Source organism: Aegilops tauschii, unplaced genomic scaffold (assembly GCF_002575655.3).
Source record: "Aegilops tauschii subsp. strangulata cultivar AL8/78 unplaced genomic scaffold, Aet v6.0 ptg001213l_obj, whole genome shotgun sequence".
NCBI classification, from domain to species: domain Eukaryota; kingdom Viridiplantae; phylum Streptophyta; class Magnoliopsida; order Poales; family Poaceae; genus Aegilops; species Aegilops tauschii.
Window position 1 is genome coordinate 3512 of NW_027333415.1, and position 8989 is coordinate 12500.

Sequence of the window (8989 nt, forward strand, 5' to 3'; positions counted from 1 at the left end):
TCAGAAGCGGTTCCTGCCAAGAAAAAAGTGTAGCACCAATAAATCCATGGGATAATATTTGTAAAATAGCTCCATTGAGTCCAATGTTGGTTATGGAACCAATTCCTATAATTATGAAACCCATGTGAGATACAGAGGAATAAGCTATTCTTTTTTTGAAATTTCGTTGACCAAGAGAAGTTGAAGCTGCATAGATTATTTGGATCGCTCCTATTATTACTAACCAGGGCGAAAATAGATAATGAGCATGAGGTAACAATTCCATGTTGATCCGAATCAATCCATATGCTCCCATCTTTAATAATATTCCCGCTAAAAGCATACATGTACTATAATGTGCTTCCCCATGGTATCTGGTAACCACGTATGTAGGGGTATAATCGGCAATTTGACAGCATAAGCAATAAGGAAGCCAAAATATAAAAGTATTTCCAAGGTTGCAGGGTATGATTGATTAATTAATCTTTCCAAATCTAATCCTGGTTCGTTGGAACCATATAAGCCCATACCCAGAACTCCGATTAAGAAAAAAATGGAACCGCCTGCAGTATACAAAATAAACTTTGTAGCTGAATATAGACGCCTCTTCCCCCCCCACATGGATAAAAGTAAGTAAACAGGAATTAATTCTAACTCCCACATGATAAAAAAAAGTAAAAGGTCTCGCGAAGAAAATATCCTATTTGACCACTATACATTGCGAGCATCAGGAAATAGAATAATCGCGAATTCCGTGTAATTGGCCAAGCTGCTAAAGTAGCTAAAGTAGTGATAAATCCTGTCAATAAAATAGATCCTAATGAAAGTCCATCGATTCCCAATCTCCAGTGGAAATCGAAGACATCTATCCATTTATAATCCTCCTTTAATTGGATTAAGGGATCCTCCAGTTGGAAATGATAACAGAACGCATAAGTCATTAGAAGGAATTCTAATAAACAAATAGATATAGTATACCACCTAACGACTTTGTTTCCCTTATGAGGTAAAAAGAAAATTAATGAACCTGCAAATATCGGCAAAACAACAAGTATTGTTAACCAAGGAAAATAACTCATGATAAAGTGATAAAGACAAGATACGTTTTGACCAGAAAAGCCCGTGCTCGATTATTTCGAGCACAGGCTTCTTCGGTAAAGAGGAATCAGACGATTCGAGTGAAGTTTTTTGTAACGTATCAATAAGATAGAGCCATGCTACGTGTTGTTTCAGGCCCTAAATAAACGCGGACACTTAAAAAATCTGTCGGGCAGGCAGATTCACATCTCTTACAACCCACACAATCTTCGGTTCTCGGCGCGGAAGCAATTTGCTTGGCTTTACATCCATCCCAGGGTATCATTTCTAATACATCTGTTGGACAAGCTCGTACACATTGAGTGCATCCTATACATGTATCGTAAATTTTTACGGAATGTGACATTGGATCTATAAATTTTTCTTTTCAACATAAAATTTTTCGATCTGGTAAAAATGAAATTAGTACTATAATGAGTCATATGTATTGTAGACACCAGACGAAGCAATGGTTTATCCAAACTTCAAAAATAAAAATCTATTTTTTAATCTGTTTGTGAGAAAGCGTGAAGAGAGCCAAGAGACTTTAATTTTGGATTTCAACAATAAGAAATAAGAAAGAATTTTACGAATTGTACAGACGAATTCGAATTAGCCAATAAATTGGCTATCGTCTTTTCAATATAAATTATTGCAATATTCAAATTGCAATATCAATGAATTACAAATACAAAAATTCATTTAAGTGAAAAAGAATACTATGCAATAATCTACTAAAAAAAGCAATAATCTACTAAAAAAAATGGATATTCTCAAATAATACTAAGAAAATAGTATTGATTTCTATTTATTTTAATATGTGCGCCTTTGTTTAGAGGATTCTATGTCTAATTATTCAAAATTCTAATTATTCAATAAATTAGATTGATTGATACGAGTGGATTTCCTATTACGATGGATGGAAGAAAGAATGGATAGTCCAATAGCGGCTTCAGCAGCCGCAAGGGCTATAACAAAAAATTGCGAAAATATCTCCTTTTAATTGGCGACTATCAATAGATCAGAAAATGTTACGAGATTTAGATTAATTGAATTCAGTATAAGTTCAAGACATATTAGAGCTCTAACCATGTTTCGGCTTGTGATCAATCCATAGATACCAATCGAAAATAAATAGACACTCAAAAAAAGTACATGCTCAAACATCATTAACTAACTCCTTATCAATCTCGATTCATTTCAATATGAGGGCAAGAATTGAACCGATTCAATTAATTACAATAGAACAATTACACAACAAAAGAGAAAATAAAGGAGGTATTTGTTGGCAGTAGATGGATTTTACTAAATCAAATTGTGATTCTTTAGTTATTTATTTTAGATTTGCAATTCTTATAATTTGTACTTTTTCTAAGTTTTCTTATTGCCGAGCCATAGTAATTGCACCTATTAAAGAAACTAGAAGAATTATGGAAATGAGTTCAAACGGAAGATAAAAATCGGTTGCTAAATGAATTCCAATTTGTTGAACATTATTTATGAGACCCTGTTCTACTATTTGGTTTGATCTTGTAGTCCAAAGAATTCCATACCACGACGTATCTGGGATAGTAGTCATTAGCGAAAAAACAATAGTTATACAAACGAGTGAAGTGAACCCATCTCCAATAGTCCAATAATTCTTATCTTAGACCATTCTGAGCCATTTACGAACATTACAGCGAATATGATCAAGACATTTATGGCTCCCACATAAATAAGAAGTTGTGCGACAGCTACAAAGTAGGAATTTAATAAAAAATAGAATAAGGATATACAAACAAGAACTAATCCCAGCGAAAAGGCAGAATAAATGGGGGTTGGTAAGTAATACTACTCCTAGACCCCCTAGTAGAAGAACAAATCCCCCAAATAGCATAAGAATCTCATGTATTGGTCCAGGTAAATCCATTATGGATAAAAGAAATTAATAGTATAAAATTTTTCATGAACTGACTAAAACTAAAGGATTCAAGGAAGGAAAAAAGGATTTGGGTATTTTTTTGTGTATAAACTGTATAGTTATAAATTATATTATATCACGAAAATCTAGTCTGATTTAAAATAAGAAATAATTTCCAATAAGCAGTAGTTTTTCTTTATAGTTTAATTTTAAAGTTTAATAAAGAATTATTAGATTTTTATAACAAAAAGACAAAATCAAAGTTTAGTAATCAGTAATCGTTCTTGAATTCGAAGATTTTTCTTTGTTTATTTTACTTTCAGACGAATTCCTAATTGTTTGAATTGTGTAATCTCCCATTATGGAGATTGGTAACCGACTTAAAGCAATTTGATTGTAATTCAATTCATGACGATCATAGGTAGAAAGTTCATATTCTTCAGTCATTGATAAACAGCTTGTTGGACAGTACTCAACACAATTGCCACAAAATATACAAACTCCGAAATCAATACTATAATTAAGCAATTGTTTTCTTTTAATATCCTTTTCAAATCTCCAATCCACAACGGGTAAATCTATCGGACATACGCGAACACATACTTCACAAGCAATACATTTATCAAATTCAAAGTGGATTCGCCCTCGGAAACGCTCTGGTGTAATTGATTTTTCATAAGGGTAGTGAATCGTTATAGGTAAACGATTTGTGTGGGATAAGGTAGTTATGAAACTTTGACCTATGTACCTTGTAGCACGTATTGTTTGTTGACCATAACTCATGAACCCAGTTACCATAGGGAACATATTCATTCTAAATATCTATGAAAAAGATATGTTTCTTTCTCTTGTTTGAGAGAGCTTTTGTGTTGAAAATATTCTTACTATTATTGTATTATCTTATTTATAGTGAAACAAGTTGAGAAGAGGTTGTTAATAAGAGATTGCCCAGGGAAATAGGTAAAGAAATTTCCATCCAAGATTTAATAACTGATCCATTCTCATCCTCGGTAAAGTCCATCTTATTGTGATAGAAATGAAGAGAAATAAATAAGCTTTAGTTAATGTAATAAATATACCCATTGTCATTTCCAAAATTCCAACTGCTTTATTCATTTGGAAAAAATCAAAAAGGATATATAGGGAATAGAGAAATTCCACCCGCCCAAGTAGAGAACTGTTACAAATAAAGAAGAAACTAATAAATTTAGGTAAGAAACAAGATAAAATAAACCATATTTGATACCGGAATATTCAGTTTGGTAACCTGCTACTAATTCTTCCTCCGCTTCTGGTAAATCAAAGGGTAATCTTTCACATTCTGCCAAAGAAGAAATTAAAAAAACCAGAAAACCTATAGGCTGACGCCAATATTCCATCCAAAAAAACCGTATTTTGACTGTGCTTCAACTATATCAACTGTACTTGAACTGTTAGATAATCATAGTCGATGATAACATCACAGTTCCCACCGCTATTTCAAAACCGTACATGAACCTTAGCTTCATACGGCTTCTCTATGATCAGAAAAAAGAAAGGACTGTTTTGTTCCTAGCCCCTGGGGCGTAGATAGAATTAGATAAAATAAAATAAATAGATTTGAAAGTCCTAAATTAGACCAAAGGAATTCCGTCTGCTAGAATAAGAAAAAGCGCTTCCGATTGATCTCATCCTTTATAATATAATGAAATTTTTCTTTGTTCAGTAATAACTTAATCTTGGAATAAAACACTTGTTACTTGTTATAGGAATTCAATTAATAAATGGAAAGAGTTGGGTATTAGTTCATGAGCAATTCTGCATGAATATGGATAGAGGAAGGAAATAATGAAAATTTTTTCTAGTGCACTCCATATCTTTTTTACTATTCTTCTTTCCCCAGGGAGGGGGTATTCAAAAAGAAAAAATGGATAAAGGGTTAATTCGTTCTTGATAGCCATTTCCTTAACAAGTGAATGGAACATACTCTGGATCGGAATCCGAAGAAAGTACTACTTGATAATTTCTACAAATTGCAAGTCCTTATTATGATTCCTTTTATGGGCAAAAATCTCTAATGTTTTAGATTTTCCATTACTAATCCTTTATGTACTTTAGTGTTCCTAACCCTTCACTAACTTTTGGTGGATTCTTCTTATGGATTATTAAGTTATAGTAATAACTAGGAGTATTCTAGTAATGGAATTCCATATCGTGAATCCTTTATTCTTGGCCGCTTCAAGATATGATGACTAATTAAAAAAATTCAACCTTGGGATAAAGAGTTTACACTGCTTATGTTTACTTCCACTTTTTTCTTGTACGTAGGAAATGAGATTTTTTCTTTTACTACAAATTTTTAAGCTGTTTTGTTTCACTCATATAGCTATCTAGTTTAACTTACCAACCCAAATACTAAATAAGAAAAGGAATATAATAGTTAATGGATTTTATAGGAAAAAGATCTATTTTAACGAATCACACGTAGAGATATTGCTAGCACACAAAAAGTTAATGGTATTTCATAACTAATGGATTGAGCAGCAGCTCGTAGACCGCCTGAAAAAGAATATTTATTATTTGAGCTATATCCTGCCATAAGAAGACCAATAGGAGCTATACTTGAAATGGCAATCCATAAAAAAACACCAATACTAAGATCGGCTAAAACAAAATGATATCCCAAAGGGATAACTAAAAAACTTAATAAAACTGATATGACTGCTATAGAGGGTCCAATGCTAAATAAAGAAATATCTCCTCGGATGGCAGAATATCTTCTTTTAAAAGTAGCTTAGTCCCATCTGCTATAGCTTGAAGCAGGCCCAGGGGGCCAGCATATTCAGGACCAATACGTTGTTGTATCGACGCAGATATTTCTCTTTCTAACCACACAATTACGAGTACCTCTATTGTTATTCCCAAAAGGAGGGTCAAAATGGGTAGAATCGATATCAGTCCATAGACTTCTTTTAATAATTCCAATTTCGAAAAAGAATTGATAGTTTCTACCTCTACCCTATCTATTATCATTTCAACGATCAACTTCCCCCATAATGATATCTATACTACCTAATATCGTCATGATATCAGCCAATTTCATTTTTTTAACTAGCTGAGGAAGAATTTGCAAATTAATAAACCCGGGTGGACGGATTTTCCATCTCCAGGGGAAAAGGCTATCATCTCCTACTAGATAAATCCCTAATTCACCTTTTGGGGCTTCTACTCTTACATAAAGCTCTTGTCTTGACAATTCAAAATTGGGCGAAGGTTTTTTACCAAGAAATTTATACTCAAAATCATTCCATTCAGAATTCTTTTCTTTCTTAAAGCGTCGGACTTCTAAATTCTCATAAGGTCCTCCAGGAATTTTTTCTACAGCTTGTTGAATTATTTTGATGGATTCCCTCATTTCACCAATTCGTACTAAATAGCGAGCTAACGAATCCCCTTCTTTTTGCCATTGGACTTTCCAATCAAATTGGTTGTAAGACTCATAAGGATCTACTTTACGAAGATCCCATTGTATTCCAGAAGCTCGTAACATCGGTCCCGATAAGCCCCAATTTACTGCTTCTTCTCCGCTAATAAAACCTACTCCTTCAACTCGCTCTAAAAAAATTGGATTCTGTGTAATAAGTTGTTGATATTCAACAACTCCGCGTAAAAAATAATCACAGAAATCTAAACATTTATCGATCCATCCATAAGGTAGATCGGCGGCTACTCCTCCGATGCGAAAGTAATTGTGCATCATTCGCATACCTGTAGCAGCTTCAAATAGATCATATATTAATTCTCTCTCTCTAAAAATATAGAAAAAAGGAGTCTGTGCGCCGAGATCCGCCATAAAAGGTCCAAGCCATAGCAAGTGAGAAGCTATCCGGCTTAATTCTAACATAATTACCCTAATATAGCTGGCTCTTTGTGGTATTTGAATATTCTCCAAGAATTCTGGTGCATTTACTGTTATTGCTTCTGTAAACATAGTAGCTAAATAATCCCACCTTGTTACATAAGGTAAGTATTGTATAATAGTTCGGTTTTCCGCGATTTTTTCCATTCCTCTGTGTAAATAGCCTAATATGGGTTCACAATCAATAACATCCTCACCATCGAGAGTAACGATCAGTCGAAGAACACCATGCATTGATGGGTGTTGAGGGCCCATATTGACTATCATGAGATCTTTTCTTGTAAGCGGTAGACTCATATCCTTTCTTCCTTAATTCATTATTCCATGAAAATGGATTATTCCATGAATTCCTCAAAGCGAGGCTCATCAAAATGAAAAATCTAAGACTACTATAAGACTACTAAAAAAATAATAAAACAAGAAAAAAATTTGAACGATTAAATTACTGCTCCCGAATATTCAACTGACCGATTAATTTCTTATAACGTACTCTATTTTTCTTTGCCAAATAAGCCAGCAAACGTCGACGTTTTCCCAAAAGTCTTCGTAGACCTCTTTCCGATGAAAAATCTTTTTTGTGTAATTCCAAATGTGAAGCAAGTCTCCGTATCTTATTGGTGAAACTGAATACTTGAAATTCAACAGAACCCCTGTTTTCTTCTTTTTCTTCTTTAACCATAAATCCAAAAATTTTTCTACCTCCTTTCTTTTTCATGTATTTTTCTGATCAGGAAAAATACAAAATTATGTCAGTTATTTTGAAGTTATTCTAATCTCGTACACACACAAATTTGCAATTATTCATCTACTACTGGAATTTGGATTTATTTTATCGATGCAAATTGGATTTGGATAGAAGGGTACATTCTTTCTAATATTTTAGATAGAAGAAACATTTCTTCTATCTAAAATATTAGAAAGAATTTTGCTGATTTATTTATTGCTATATGCAATTTATGGAATTGATACACCATTTAATTGATATCATTTAGCAAAATGAAACACAGCATATGCATCCATCTTTTGGCTCGAGAATTTCACGGGATAGAGATATGGTATAAGAAATAGACTATTAAGTAACTCTAAATGAATTGTGGATACATCTGTATCCTTAACATACTGAAACGATTGTCATTATTCGTATCAAACCAATAGCGATTCATACAAGCTAAATCTTCTAATCAATGGTGGGCCAATAATGCATTTTTTTGCATATGTATTAAGACGCTTGGCCTGATTTCGAAATTGTCCAGAGTTTTATATGTTGTTTTCATTGCAAAATGATGGGTCTCCTTCCATAACTTTCCAATTACGAGTACGAGAATTGAAAGACATGAAAATTCTCAATTCTCTACGGCGTCTAGTAGATAGAAACAAGAAAATCAGAAGAATCTTTCTCTCTATTCACTATCATTCCGCGTCTTCGACTTCTATTAGTTTCTTTTCTTCTTTAATGCAATAGCTATAGTTTGATATAAGAATCCATTTCTCAAAGTAATGGAAACCATTCTCTTATAGGAAATGGTTCGAAAATCGCTATTCCACCTTTTAGGTATCGTGAAAAGTGATACCTGTGAAGATCGTGCATTTCAGTCAAATTCAGATCCGTTTTTCGAGTCCATGATATAATATAACCAAATTGGATAGATCTTCCACCTGTTTAGCTAAGAAAGAATAGATACAGAGGTGGATAATAGATCGATATGAAGATCATGAGCTGCCCCATAATGAAATCGCCAGTAGTCGCGAATATCTCCTTCTTCCCTAATCCAAGATTGGAGAAAGAAGATCTAAGAGGGACCTATGGAGAATGTAGTCAGAAATCCATAATAGAGTCCGACCACAACGACCGAATTAATTATCCTCATCGAGAAACTTAGACTACTAAATAGAAAAGATTTGAAAATCATGGCATGGGTCTCCTTTTTTTCTTTCTTTAGAGTTTTCTATATGCACAATTTCTCGATGTTTCGATGAGAATTTCTTGACTTTCCATATATAGAAAGAGATAGACTATAAATGACATCTCTTATGTCAATAAGACCAAAGGGATGGATATTAAATGATAGGAAGTGCTAGGAAGTGAAATAGAATGAAATAGAGCCACTTTGGGCTTCCCTATGAAATGAGGC